Here is a 14133-nt window from a genome sequence, read left to right as displayed (position 1 = left end):
GGTTATTTGTTTTTCGGGTGTGGAGTTTGATGAGCTCTTTATAGATTTTGGATACTAGCCCTTTGTCCGATGTGTCATTTGCAAATATCTTTTCCCATTCCGTTGGTTGCCTTTTAGTTTTGTTGGTTGTTTCCTTTGCTGTGCAGAAGCTTTTTATCTTCATAAGGTCCCAGTAATTCACTTTTGCTTTTAATTCCCTTGCCTTTGGGGATGTGCCGCAGACTCCAGTTTTTAAATTCTCTGCTATCATCTGTGTGTCACAGAAATTGGGCAAGTTGCTGGACAGGGACTAATTCTTTGGCAGTATTAGATATTCTAGCAACTTCTGGCCTTTTGGTTTCCCTTTTCTACAGTGCAAGCTAATCTTTCTCCCTTTGTTCAGCTTTTCTCTGGACAAGATTCACAGTAATTTCTTGGAGTCCAGCTTATTAAATTTCAATCAAATGGCTGCATTGCTTTCTTTAGTTCACCTTGATGGAAGTTATATAGAATTCTCAAACTTCGTTGTTCACATGCTTATAAATATTGTGACCTGTTTTTTTTTTTTTTGGGGGGGGGCGGTTGTTTGTTTTCTTTCTTATTTGTTTTTTGTTTTTGCTAGAGGTGGCCAGTGCACATATGTCATCTCCAGATCCAGCTAGTTTTGTTCTCAGAGGTCAACCTCATTTCTCGTCTTCAGTGGATTCTGTACCACTTACATCTTGGTACCACCCACATATGTGAAATCCAAAATTCTTAGAATTGCCTCAGACTCTACCCCTGTGCAACCTATTAAGTAATAGTTTCTCCTACAACTGCTCAAACCCTAGGGCTGATGTTATCCAGGTGAAACTTTGTACTTTCCAGTGGAGTTACTGAACAGGATCTAACTGAGGGGAGTTTTTAGCGTGGGGTTCAGGGATGGAAAGTCAAATTATTTGACTAGTGATTTTTTTTTTTTTGCAAAAAAAAAGGTGCTGAAATCCTCATTGGTGTCTTCTGTGATATTCTTCTGCATGCTGAGGATATCAAGGAAAGAACAGTTTCTTAGCTCACTTGGTTATACTTTGGTGCAAGTGTCCTTTTAAACGTCCTAGATTTAATTTCTAAAGCAGATAGTTTATCCTTGTCACTTCACCTCTATTCTGGGCATATCACAAATTGCTTATTGTATCTGGAGTGGGTTCTCCTTTTAAGTCAATAGAAATGTCATATAATCAAGAGTTTCTTGGAGTATAGAGGGAAGCAGATGCAAATGAATTATTACTAAAAGGGCAGTTGTTTTGCTGCGTTTTCCTTTTGGCTAAGAAATTTAAGATTAATATGTTTTTTCAGAGTTTATGTGTACAATTGTTTTAAGATTGAATGAACCTGTAAAAAAAAGCCCTATCCTACAGGTATTTCATGACCCACTTTACAAAAACAGTACCTGTGTTTAATTTCATATGCCAATACAAAGGGAAAAACAGCCCCATTTTCAAGGGGCAAGCAGAATTTTCTTTTCAGTATCTTAAATTTGATCTGCAAGCATCAGCTGAAATCTGGAGCATGACTTCTCAAAAAGTACTAATAAGAGTCAGTGAGGTCAGCAGTCTCTGTGGGAGAATTGGAAGAAAGCTATTTTTCATCAGAAAGGTATAAAAACCAAAAACTGGGAGTAAGTTTGTCCATAGTCTCAAAACTATTCTATTTTTAATATACTGGTTCTGTATTTGCTACTTTTCATGGATTCTGGATCACTTTTTTAGTAGTTAGGATGGATGATGAATTATGATAATGTAAATGTCATAGCAAATAATCAACATATTGGTTACTGAGGATCTGTGCAGTCTAGTGTGGAATCATATATTGTGACTGGGTACATATGGCCATTTAAATTTAAATTTGTATTAATTAAAACCTAAAAATTCAAGCCCTCAGTCACACTAGTCACATTTAAAGTGCTTGATACCCACATGTGACTAACAGCTACAAAACTGGAAGCAGCACAAGCTTGGATATTTTATCTACTCTTCTACCCAGCGCTGGAATCTTTTTCATGAGCTTTTATAGATCTTTTTTTCAGACACTTCTTGAATACAGCCTGAAGAGATACATACTAGTCCCACTAGTCTATAAGACAGCAATCTCTCAGTAGGATGCTTAAAAAAAAAGTTTTCCTTTAAATAAAAGAAAAAGGTAATTCTCTTTAAGTTTCACCCATTAGTCCCAACCAACAGAAAAGAGTCTGCTATAATCCACTGACTCAAATTATTAGAGCGTTACTGGACCATGACATTAACATTCCTTTACCCATGGGAACCTGTTTACGGGAGTAAAGGAGAAAATCAAGCATGTTATCAGTCCTTTGACCCTGCATACAACTACTAAAACAAAATACAAGCAAAACTCCGCTCTTTAGTGAAGCTCACATTTCATACTGAATCTGTAAAGAACCATTTTACTGCTGAAAAGTCTCATTCATGCCTTGAAGGATGCATTTCACCATCACCTATGTCAGATTTCCTTGTCTCTCCAAAAAAGCAAATGGACTATAAAACACTTATGTGTTTATACAGTGCTGGATCCGTAGCATGGTGTTTTCCAAATAGCAGGTCACAAGCCCTCAAAAAATTGTGAACAGTATTGCTATTTAAGTAAAACAGAACATAACAGGATAGGATAGAAAATAAGAGTGTTCTGCACATAGTAACATATTTTTTTTTGGTTTATTTGTGTGTAAGTAATGGGTCATAATATATTTCTTGTTGAGGGTTGCAAAGTTTGAAAGCTGTTAGAAGAGTATGTATGGCTCTTGGGTTATTGTCCATAAGATATGACTTATTCTAGGCATGTTTTGGTGAAGCTTTTGAGGGGAAAAAAATCTTAGAAATCTAATCTGAATTCATGTGCTTATTTCCCAGTTTATTCTTGGCGCTGAGTAGATTAGACACTTTGTGAAAGTTAAATCCATTAGGTCATTTTATTGACTAGATAACAGATGGTCATAGCCCATTACATTGCAATTGGGTCAGTATTTGGAAAGATGTTCAAATGAGGGTAGTGATGGGATTGCAGTTTCATCCTGAACATATTTTTTCGCACCTAGAGGATATCCTGCTCTATTTCAGGCTGTGTAGTTAGGAACTATGATGCATAGGTTAGGAGGCAGTGTTATATTAGTTGGATGGCCCTTTTGATTGGTCTTAAAATGTGGTTCGTATTTTGACACACAAACTCCGTGTAGGGAGGACACCAAGAATGGGAATGTATCTTCTGTTTTTAAGGAGGGAAAAGGTATTGAAAGGAAAAACACCTATATTTGTATGAATTTTGAAGACACTTACACTTACATACCCCACATCTAATCTCAGGACTAGGGTTAGTCTTTATTACTGAAGAGAAGTGAAACTCTGAGATGTTAAGGGACTTGCCCAGAATGACATATTTAGTAAGCAGATCTAGGACATAGATCTTTTCTATGGATGCCTTTCTCCAAGCATTCATGGACATGTGAAAAGGGGCCTTGGACATTTTGTCATTTGCACTCTGTTTTTAGAGCAAAGAAAACAGGTTAATAAATAATTCTTGAAAATGATTTGCTAAAAATGAACTCTTTTAGAAGTCTCCCACAATTTTTACCAGCTCCTGTAATTTACAATTTAGCCAAAATTCACGCAACTTATAGCATTTCATTCCTGTTACATTCACCATATTTTTCTCCCTTATTATAGAGAAACATTACTGCAGAGAGGCATGGCTTACTGAATTTCTCTTAGACCTGCCATCTGATATGTTTTAGGCCTTGGGCATATGAGCTCATAGTAATTTGCATGGTAATTAAACTCATTTAGACAATACACTGCTTAATAGGGGATGGGACAGCTTCTCACCTAACACTTCATTAAGCTACCTGTGCCAAGGCCTTCCTAGATGACAGGGTCAAGTCTACATCGCAGTATTAAATATGTTGTACATTTGTTAAAAAAAAAAATTAGCCAACTAGGTAACAGTGATGTTGAATTCAGAAATAAATGTTCTCTTCCAAATTTGTTTTTTCCTCTGCAAACTGAACTGCACTTCACTGATTTTTTACTTCTGTCTCAGTCTCCATTTTTCTTCACATACATACTTAAGTTTATTAATTTTTTGAGAGAGAGCATGCATGCACATGTAAGTGGGGGAGGGGAAGAGGGGTGGAAAGAGAGAATCCCAAGCAGACTCTGTGCTGTTAGTGCAGAGATCCATGCTCAATCTCACGAACAATGAGATCATGACCTGAGCCGAAATCAAGAGATAGGTGTGTAGCCAACTGAGTCACTCAGGTGCCCCTCAGTATTGAAGATCAGTTATGTCCAGTTACTTTCACTTGGAAAACTGAAAAGATGAGTAAGACAGTCCTTGCCTTTATGAGCGTACAACTTAGAGTTTATGGCAGGGAAGAGAGAACACAATTTGCAAAAAGCTGCAGCCAGTAGAAGATATGATGCTGTCAGTGAATGAGAGAGGTTGGATTAATTTGCTGGGGGATTTGCAAAGAAGAAACGATTATGTTTATCAGAGAGGGTGTTTTGGATGTGTGTTTTGTTTTATTTCACTTGTGTTAAATATGATTTAATTCGAATCAAGCATCAAATATTCTTCAAACCTTAATCTTTACACCAATCCTATAAGGTCAAAATTCTCATTATTTTCATTTTACAGATGGGGAAACTAAACACAGATAGTTAAATATATTATCCAAGGTTACTCAACTTTAAGTGATGGAGCCTGTATTTGAACCCAGTCTGGCTTGGACCCTGCATTCTTAACCACTGTGCAGTATAGCTCTGCTGACCTTGAAAGATCAAAATGTTTTGACAGGCAATGAGTTAGGTCCAGGGCAAGTGATGATGTAGAATCATGAATAATGGCACAGGCACAGAGATATGTGTGTTTATGTTGCTGTGAGGAACCCTGTTCCTAATCACTGGTGTGTAAGGCTTGTTGTGATAAAATGTCTGGGGAATGGGGCTGCTAGAAGAGGCCTGGGGAGAAGTTGCAGCTTCCTGGGAAAGGATGCAAACAAGAAGGTGCTAAACTCAGAGCCCAGGGGATTGCTGGCATTTATCATCCAGATGGCAGGTGGTGAAAGTGGTAGATAGAAAAATGCCTCTTCTCTATCTTTCATGGAAAAGTAATGGGGAATAATTAAATAAAGATGAAACAAATACTGACCCTGAAGGATCCTGCCCATCAAATATGTATTGAAGAGCTTCCATTGACCTAGCGCTCTGCTATTGCTTTGCACAACTCATTTACAGTAAATTGGTATAGGAGGAAGTTAAAAATCCTATGGTGAAGTATTCCAATAGCACATACCATGCTTGCTCAGCATGCACTTCCAAGATTTTAACACATAACCTGCCTCTGCAAACATACACTAAAAATCACAACCACAATGATACATAGAAATGGGAAGAAACTAAATGAACAAATCGTACTCTTAAAAAGCAATACTAGTATGCATTCACCCCAAAGAGGAAACAAAAATAAAAATCAAAGTAAATGATTCTTGGGTTATTGGAGAGAGGGAGAGAATCATTTTTTGACTGCAAGACTTCAAAGTCTTTAATATGCTGATGGACACAGTGACTCATAAGGAAAGAAGTGGCTTCTGGTGCACTTCCCAAATGTAGTGGCCCTGAGAGCCTTTCTGATGGAGTACCTTGCAGGATCACTAATGGAACACACTCTGGGAAATGCCACTCTGTCAACTGTTTACTAAGTCTTGTGCCCCCTGCTTTGGGTCTCCATTTGTCGTATGAAAGCAAAAGAGACAGACACGCGTTATGAAAGTCTACCCTTGAAAGTAGCATTTCCTAAATAGTTTCTCAGTTCAGATGTCATTTTCTTTCTTTCTTCTAAATTTCTGCAGCACTTTTTCCTGTCTTGGAACTTTCATCTAATATTTTCTCCTGTTTTACCAAAACCTCCTTGATCACAAAGATTGCCTCTTCAGCTTTTGAGCAAAACTGTTGGCTAAATGCATGAGTGAATGAGAGTTAAAGAAACTTCTGGAGCTATGATTGCCCTAAAATCATGTATGAAAAAGAAACAGAATGATTCTGAGAAACCTGCTTTCTTGCTAATTGTAACTTTACAGAGGGAGGGGCACATAAGTCACAGAGTCCAAGGACGAAAGCTCAGTGTTGTTGTGTATAAATTCACTTCATTTCTTCATCAGTTACTGTTACAAAATAAGAGATAAGTCAGAGTTTCGAGATGCTTATTTGGGCAAGTTAGTCCACACAAGATGAGACTGGAGGCACCATACTGAGAAGGGTAGGGTGAGGGTACAGGGCAGGCAGAAGAAACTTTGGTTTACTGATAAAAGCTGAGAGACTCTGAAAGCTGCCTCTGGAGATTGATTAGATGATGAAGGAAGCACTGTACCTTTTTCTCTATAAGACACCAACCTAGTAGGTGCAACTGCTTTGGCAGTAGTCATCAACAGTGAGGCAGGTGCAAATTTAAGCACAGCTCCTATCCAAGGTGTGAACAGCTCCTGGGGGTAAGACATGGCAGCTTACCTGTAGAGGAGATGGTGGGAGTCTGACAGAGGTACACATATTAAGAAGCCTAGCAATTTTATTTCATTTTATTTTTACTTTAAATTGGTATTTTAGTTTTAGAAACATTTTGAGATATATGCTCACTAATATGCATGCTTTTGTGTTTGAGTTACTATTATTTAGAAGGGGAGATGTGTACTAAGTGATCGTTTCTGCAGTTACAAAAAAGAAGTTTAGCCGTTACATTGTGGTGTTTAATTAGTCGACAGTGGCATGCAGAATCCTGACCCTAAGACCCTGCTTCCTCAGTCAGGCTGTCAGGATTGCTTTGGCAGATACAGTTGTATAAAGTGACCCACAGCATACACTAGAACAATGCATACATTTTAAACTTCTTATGTACTTGAGATGAAAATGGACCAAGGAAGTCGTGACCTAGAATGTCTCTAAGCTACTTAAAATGCTACCGGACGTGGGTGAGTATGAGTAGAATCCTACTGGTCATTCAATTTGAACATCAGTGGATGTCAGTCCACTTACAGAGATCTCCAGTTTGTACCTTTCTATTTACACTTCTATCAAACCTCCTCTGGTTACCAACGGATGTAGGTGCCCACTTTTTAGGTCAGAACAGAAATTGCCTTTGAAAACCATCCAGACTGGAGTAAGGAATATTTCCCTGCATCCCAATCCTAGAAATCTCTAGGGGCACATGGGTGGCTCAGTTGGTTAAGCATCTGACTTTGGCTCAGGTCATGATCTCACAGCTTGTGAGTTTGAGCCCTGCCTTGGGTTCTATGCTGACAGTTCAGAGCCTGGAACCTGCTTCGGATTCTGTGTCTCCCTCTCTCTGAATCTCTCTGCCCCTCCCCCATTCATTCTCGCTGTCTCTCTCTCTCTCTCTCTCTCTCTCTCTCTCTCTCTCTCAAAAATAAATAAACATTAAAAAAAGAAAGAAATCCCAAGCCAATTTGACAATAAATTTCATATATTGAAAAAAAAGGAAAAGAAAAAAAGAAAGAAATCCCTCAGTACAGGAAAATCCTCAGAGTTATCTGTGTCCCTTTCTCTGTTGTTTCTAATTTCCTCCAATTGGCAAGACTCATTCTTATTGTCTCTACAAATCTTCTACGTTGGTATTTTTATTTTCAATTTCTTTCTCTTTTCTGCCAAGAGGTATTATGCGAGACTTGCTTTTCCTCTTCTGTGTCACTATGTTCCCCATTTAGAAGATAATAAACTTGGTTGTTTTTTCTTAGATGATTTTCCTTAATAAAAACATCAGAAAAAGAATGTATCTTTAACTTTATTCTGAGCCTTCATTAGTCCAGTCTCAACCAGATGGTAAGGACTCCAATTTGTAGGGAAGGTATCTCACAAAACACTCAGAGAGTCTGCGTATTGCTGGCAATTCATTAGATTTCTAGTAGAAATAATCTCTGACCTGTTCCTATCCCCTGGATTGGTGATTTGCTAACTGTAATATGCAATGTGTAAGATTTTTCTTTAATTTAGGAAGCCTCTGGGAAATTAATTTATTTTCTAAATGATGGGGGAAGTGTGAGAAAAGAGATCGTTGTAGGGAATGTTGCCTGGCTGAGTTTTGGAGGATTCTGGTGGGCCTTCACTATATATACCATAATCTGGTAATCCGTCCTTTACTTAATCAACTCCATTCTACCTCCTATTGAAGAAGAATATGGGGAGGAGAATACAGGGAAGGAGGAGAGAGAAAAGAGAACAGGAAGAAGGTGAGCATGAGGAGGGGTGAGGATAGAAAGGAAACTAAAATAGACAAAGAGGAGAGGAAACCTAAGTACTGCACTCTGGGAAAATGAGAACGAGAGAGGGAGACTTTGGAAGTGTAATGAGTATTTCCTGGGGCTTCCCTGAACTCTGAAGACTTACATTCAACCTTAGAGACTGTGTGTTTTAGGCTTATGGTGCCGGCTCCAGTCACCACCAGCACCTTCACTATTGTCCCATCTCATTCCATAGCAGTGCCTGGGGACTTCCTGTTCCCCAACATTCAGGGACATTCCCACAGAAGAGGAGAAGGAAATGTAAAAAGTAAAAGTAGACAAATCCAGTGAGAGCTGCTATGGTTGAGTGTGAGGAAGAGGCCAGTTCTCTGTCAAGGGCCTCACAAGCATCCCACACCTCTGAGGTTCCTTCTTCAGTTTCTGACCCAGAACATGGCTTTCTGCTCTGACTTTGGTGCCTTGTACCAAGACCTCAAGGGCGAAAGGAAAGGCAGCTATTCAACACTATATGCCACATACTTCCTAATATGTTGTCATTTAATTCTCATTACATTGTGCCATAAGCATGATGCCCTTTAAATTACATGTGTAGAAAATAAGACTCAGAATTGCTGTAAGTTTTGCAGGTTTTCACAGAAGTAATGGGCAAGTCAGAGACTGGACCCAGGTCATTATAGCTCTGAAGTGCATGCTCTTTGCAAGATGTCAAACCTGCAACCTGGTTGTGCTTCAGTAGTGTTTGGTTGGTTTGTTTGCTTTTTTTTTTTTTTTTTTCCATTCAGATAAGAAATGCTAAATGAAGGCAGACTTTTGCTTTGGGAAGTTCCCTCTCCAGATCCATACAGTTTATGCTAATATATAGGGCCAGGTATTTTAGCAAGGAGAAAGAAAATTTTACTGTTGTGCCTTCTTTCCAGACTAAATTCTAAAGAATTTTATTTTTAGCAACTATTTTTTACATAAATAATATATATTTGTTTATTTTTGAAATATTAGAAAACACATGTGAACAAGAAGAGGAACCGAGAAAAAAAAAAGGGCCAATTCTACTACCCAGAAATAACTAGTGTGAAAATTATGGTGTGTGTGTTTTTATGTTTTGTGGTTATTCATAAACTGTGACAAATTACTATGTGCATAATTTTGCAAATGGAATTTCCCATTTAATATTATATCATCAACATAATTGTATGTGAATAGGTATACTTCTCTGTACTATTCTTAATGGCTGCCAAAAATCCTGTTGTAAGGATTTCTATAAAATGTATTTCATAAACCCCCTATTGTTTGACATTTAGTTTGGTTTTTTCTCCCCACATTATAAACAACAATCAAATGAATATCTCTACAACGAATTCTTTGTGAGCATGCTTAGTTGCTTCTTTATTCATAATTAAATAATTTAACTAATTATAAGTTCTTAAAAATAGAAATTGCTTTTTCAAATTATTACAGCTATTTTTAAAAATTTTGATAAATATTGCCACATTTGCCCTAGAAAGTTTGTACCAGTTAAAAATTCTGGCAACACTCTCACCAACATTAGGAAAACCATTTGCTTTTATCTTTATTAATTGAATGGGCAAAAAGGCCTTTTTGTTCTAATTTATATTTCTTGACAGTTAATTTGCTTTTGTAATACATATTTTTCTTAAAAATAGTCTGTCCATGCAACTGTTTTTCCAAATATTTTACTTTTATGAAAGCTTACATATTTTGTATTTAAATCTATTACTCTTTCCCATTTTTCCTTCATGTTTATGATCTTGTCATTCTCAGGAAAACCTTTCTCATATTAGAATTATGCAAGTACATAACTATGTATTCTTACAAGTGGATCCCTGTAAAGACATCCTGGCCCAGCCAAGTTGCAAGCTGTAGACTCCAGATTGAGTCTCTGTGGCTCTCTTAAATAGGGAGGTAGCAGGAAGGATATAGAAGAGACCTTCCCATCACCCATTTTAAACTGTACAGAGCATCGTATGGGAGATACATTAGCCTTCCTCTGGTCACTGTCAGCTTAACAGCTATTATTCATGGGAATAACAGAAAACAGGAAGGAGGGGCTATTGCTTTCCACTTAAGATACTGGCCCAAAAAATGTAACTCCCTTTCAGCCCATGATGCTTTGGGCCCTGGGCTTGCTTTCTCATAGGAAAATATGGCATTAAGCTGCCTTAAGTCCTGCCCAGACTGGCCTACAGTTGTTTGCAGGACCAAGTGATTGCAGTCAGTCCGAAGAAGTTCCTCTGCCACAGCCTGGAGAAGCTAAGGGGGGCTTGAACTCCCTGTAGGTGGATGTCAGACTAGTTCTGGTAGAAGGGAAAATTTGCATTCATCCCTTGTTCAAGATGAGGATGAATCATCTTCATGCATGCACTAGGCTGAAAGAAAGTTCCCTTAAAAAATCCCAGTGCTCCATTTTCATATTTTATGAGGTCTGTTCAAATTGTTTATTTTCCTTTGACAAGAACAACTTTTTGTTGCTCTTGACTTACTACTGCATACATCAGCAAATATTGAACTCCTAATGTGACACGATGTTCTTCCTTAGAAAAAGAAAGCCTTGTCACATCTCTGAGGATAGTTTCCAAGTTCAGGCTAACTCACTAGTAATAGTCCCTACTTCATACTACCAGAGAAAATGTGAGTCCACTTGGCAGTGCCCAGATTTTTCACATGTCTACTGAATATGTGGAATACCTGGCTTATTTTTAGGATTCCATAGAGTGGCTTCCAAGCCATGAAAATGGTGAAGAGGATAGATTTTGGCAATAGATGAATTTCAGATAACTGATTTCCCAGATAAAACTCAATTCCCCCTTTTGTAAAAATGTAAATAATGTTATTTCTGTCATATGGCCATCGTAAGGATTAAATGATACAACAAAAATGCAGGCATCTAGCATCACAGAGCTTTAGTTATACTAGGAGGTATGCAATGAATTTAATCATTTTGTTTATTTCTAGAAGTCATTCTTGGCAGGTGCTTTTCATGAACAAGGTGTCTCAGTCAGAGACCACATTTTTTCCCCAAGGCAACTCTCCTGTACTCTTTTTCCCTTTGTTATAGAATCCTCAGTATTTAATCCTTTCTAAACCCAACACTCTATAACCCAACCCTCTTTCTGAACTCCCAAAGCTGTTTAAGAAGAAGAAGAAGAAGAAGAAGAAGAAGAAAAAAAAAAAAAGCTTTCTAACTTGTTCCAGTCCTGCCATTTGTCAAGCAGTCTTTCTTGCTAGTCCCTACACAAAAACAGAGCTTGGCAAAAGTGGAGAGAGGGTTGCAATATCTCAAAGAAGTGTAGGATAATTTTTGTTTTTTGTTTTTCATAATGATTTGGTTGAAACTATCCCTACCTCTTATAGGTGAATTGGGCCAGAACTTCCTCTCTTATGGTTTGTCCTTCCTAAATTATTCTTAGATTAGAGCTTGGACCTCTTGGATCCCATTCCAAGAATTAAACAAAATTTTTTGAAATGGAAGCTCTTAGAAAGCAAAGAAATTGTCTTGTCTTTTATCCCTAGAGACTAGTACAAGGCCAGGCATAATTGGTCCTAGTAGGCATTGTCGAGTGTGGAATATAAATGTGGGTTACTCCACTTATTTAAAGAAAATGAGCTTTTTGTGTGTGGACCAGGACATAAAAGGGTGGTAGTTTTGTTTTGAAGAAACAAAGTAAAAAAAAAAAAAAAGCAATCTTATCCTTATGAACACATAGGTACTAAATCCTAATATTTTTCTCTAAATATTATATATAAGTAGAAGGAATGAATTTAGAGTCATACCAAATAATAATGTCATAGGAAGGAGAATGTGGGAACCAATGATGAAGGAGCCCAGTGTGTGGACAAATACTGAAGAATTTAGAATTTTCCCTAGACCTTAATACCAGTGACTATAGTGTAAATAGAGTCTAGTAACTTGACTAAAGACTAGGAAAAAAAATGCAATTCATTATAACAGGGAAACTCTTAACTATTGATTGATCTAAAGCAGTGTTAGGCAGAGTTAAAAATTAAAAGGACGTGTGAGACACAACTCCTAGTTTCTACTGCTAAAAAGCATAAATGGAAATATTTTATTTTTTAATTTATTAAAGGACTTGAGCTTTTAGTCAGGGATACCAGGCCTCTGGTCTAGGGGAGGAGCTGAATCATCTCCTCTTCGGCCATTCATTATCCTCTTTATTAAATGGCAGAAATCCCTATTTAGGATTGCGGAAATCTATATAGACAAACTTGGTCTGGTACGTTAGTAAGACTATCGCACTGAGAAAGGGGATAGACCTTTAGGTCATAAAGTATTAAATTGCATCTTAACTTGTTCTTTATTCCAGAAATTTTATGACTAATTAGGAACCATGGAACTTAGCGTTTTCTGATATCAATTACGGGAGTCATCACCATATAGTTCTCATTAGAAAATTAGCACTTTATTACTATTCATCACATATTATTTGCTGTGTGATTCGTCATTCCTTTTCTTCTGTCTTCTTAGTCCTTGTATCTGTGTTGTGCAGATGGAACATGGCTGCGGAAAGGGTGGGATAAAGGGAGGACTGCATGGATATGATCCTGCTGGTCTGCTTGGTCTTGTTGGGAAAATTTGCCAATAACTATGTTGAAAGAATGAAAATCTTAAAAATGAAAATCATTCTAGAAGAACTTGAACCCCATGCTTTATTTTGCCTCTGTGTGAAAGCCAGAGAGAGCTCAGGGCCAGACTTTGCAGAAGGTATTTGACCATGCAGAGAGATAACATGAGCAATGGCTTCCTTGACCTAAGAGCCTTATCAACACATTTGAGAGCTATGGACCTGGCACTGTACCCATTTATCACATTTGGTACTGAAAGTTTCATCAAGTAAAGGTACTCACTATATTTTCATTGTGTATGTCGATCCCTCTGCGAAGAATCAGTTATTACATGGTGATTCAAAATAAAGAATTCAAGCATATAAATATTTATTACCTACAGACTATATATGAGCTACTGCTCTAGGTTCTAGGATTGGCTATTTGAAAAAGGTATAATCTGTGCTATCAAGTACCTGGAAATGAGAATGGCAGATGGACATTTATAGAGATAGCTATACCAAGAAGCAAAATATGTTAATTAAGGATGGAGATAAGTACATGAAATAAAATGTTTGTGAATAGAACAGAAGTTCAGATCTTATCAATGCCTTTATCAAGCTTAAATGCCAAAGGGGGAAAAAAGATACCAATCAAAATATGGAAATCTATAAATGTCATTCAAAACTTCAACTGACCTTGAATGGCACACACATGTCTGCATGAGTGTGCACAATATGTGTTCATATGTGTGTGTGTGTGTTATGATATATTAAGAGTGTCTCTGTACTAATCTGCATCTGTGGAAAAGCAGGGGTAAAAAAATAAGCTGTTCCTTTTGCCTCACTTCTATGTCATATTCCCATCATTCTTAGACTCCAAAAATTTCTTTTCTTTACGTTAATATTTAATATTCTTCTTACAGATCTTCCCTATATTAACCTATTGACAATATTTGTCTCTTTTTCTGTCCGCGGAAATAGACATTTTTGTAGTAAAAATTCTAGAGAAAAATTATCAGCTTGGCACTCCATGAGTTTTAGAAACAAACAAACTTTATTCTGCTTGATTGTCCTTAATAACAGTTCCATTTGGGGTAGGGCCCAGGTGATTTTTGGACAAGGAGAATTCATCAGTATGCAAGCAGCATTTTACCTCCTTGCTAAGAGCCTTCTGAGTTGGGACCTTGAAATGTGAATACCCAAAATCCTTGCTCTTTTTACTGTAAGAAATGAACTCCTGTGCCACAGGATCTCATTGTCCTTCAGATATAGATGTAT

This window comes from Panthera onca, chromosome C2 (assembly GCF_046562875.1).
Source record: "Panthera onca isolate mPanOnc1 chromosome C2, mPanOnc1 haplotype 2, whole genome shotgun sequence".
NCBI classification, from domain to species: Eukaryota; Metazoa; Chordata; class Mammalia; order Carnivora; family Felidae; genus Panthera; species Panthera onca.
The sequence above is the reverse complement of the archived record's forward strand: the minus strand, read 5'-3'. Positions refer to the sequence as shown.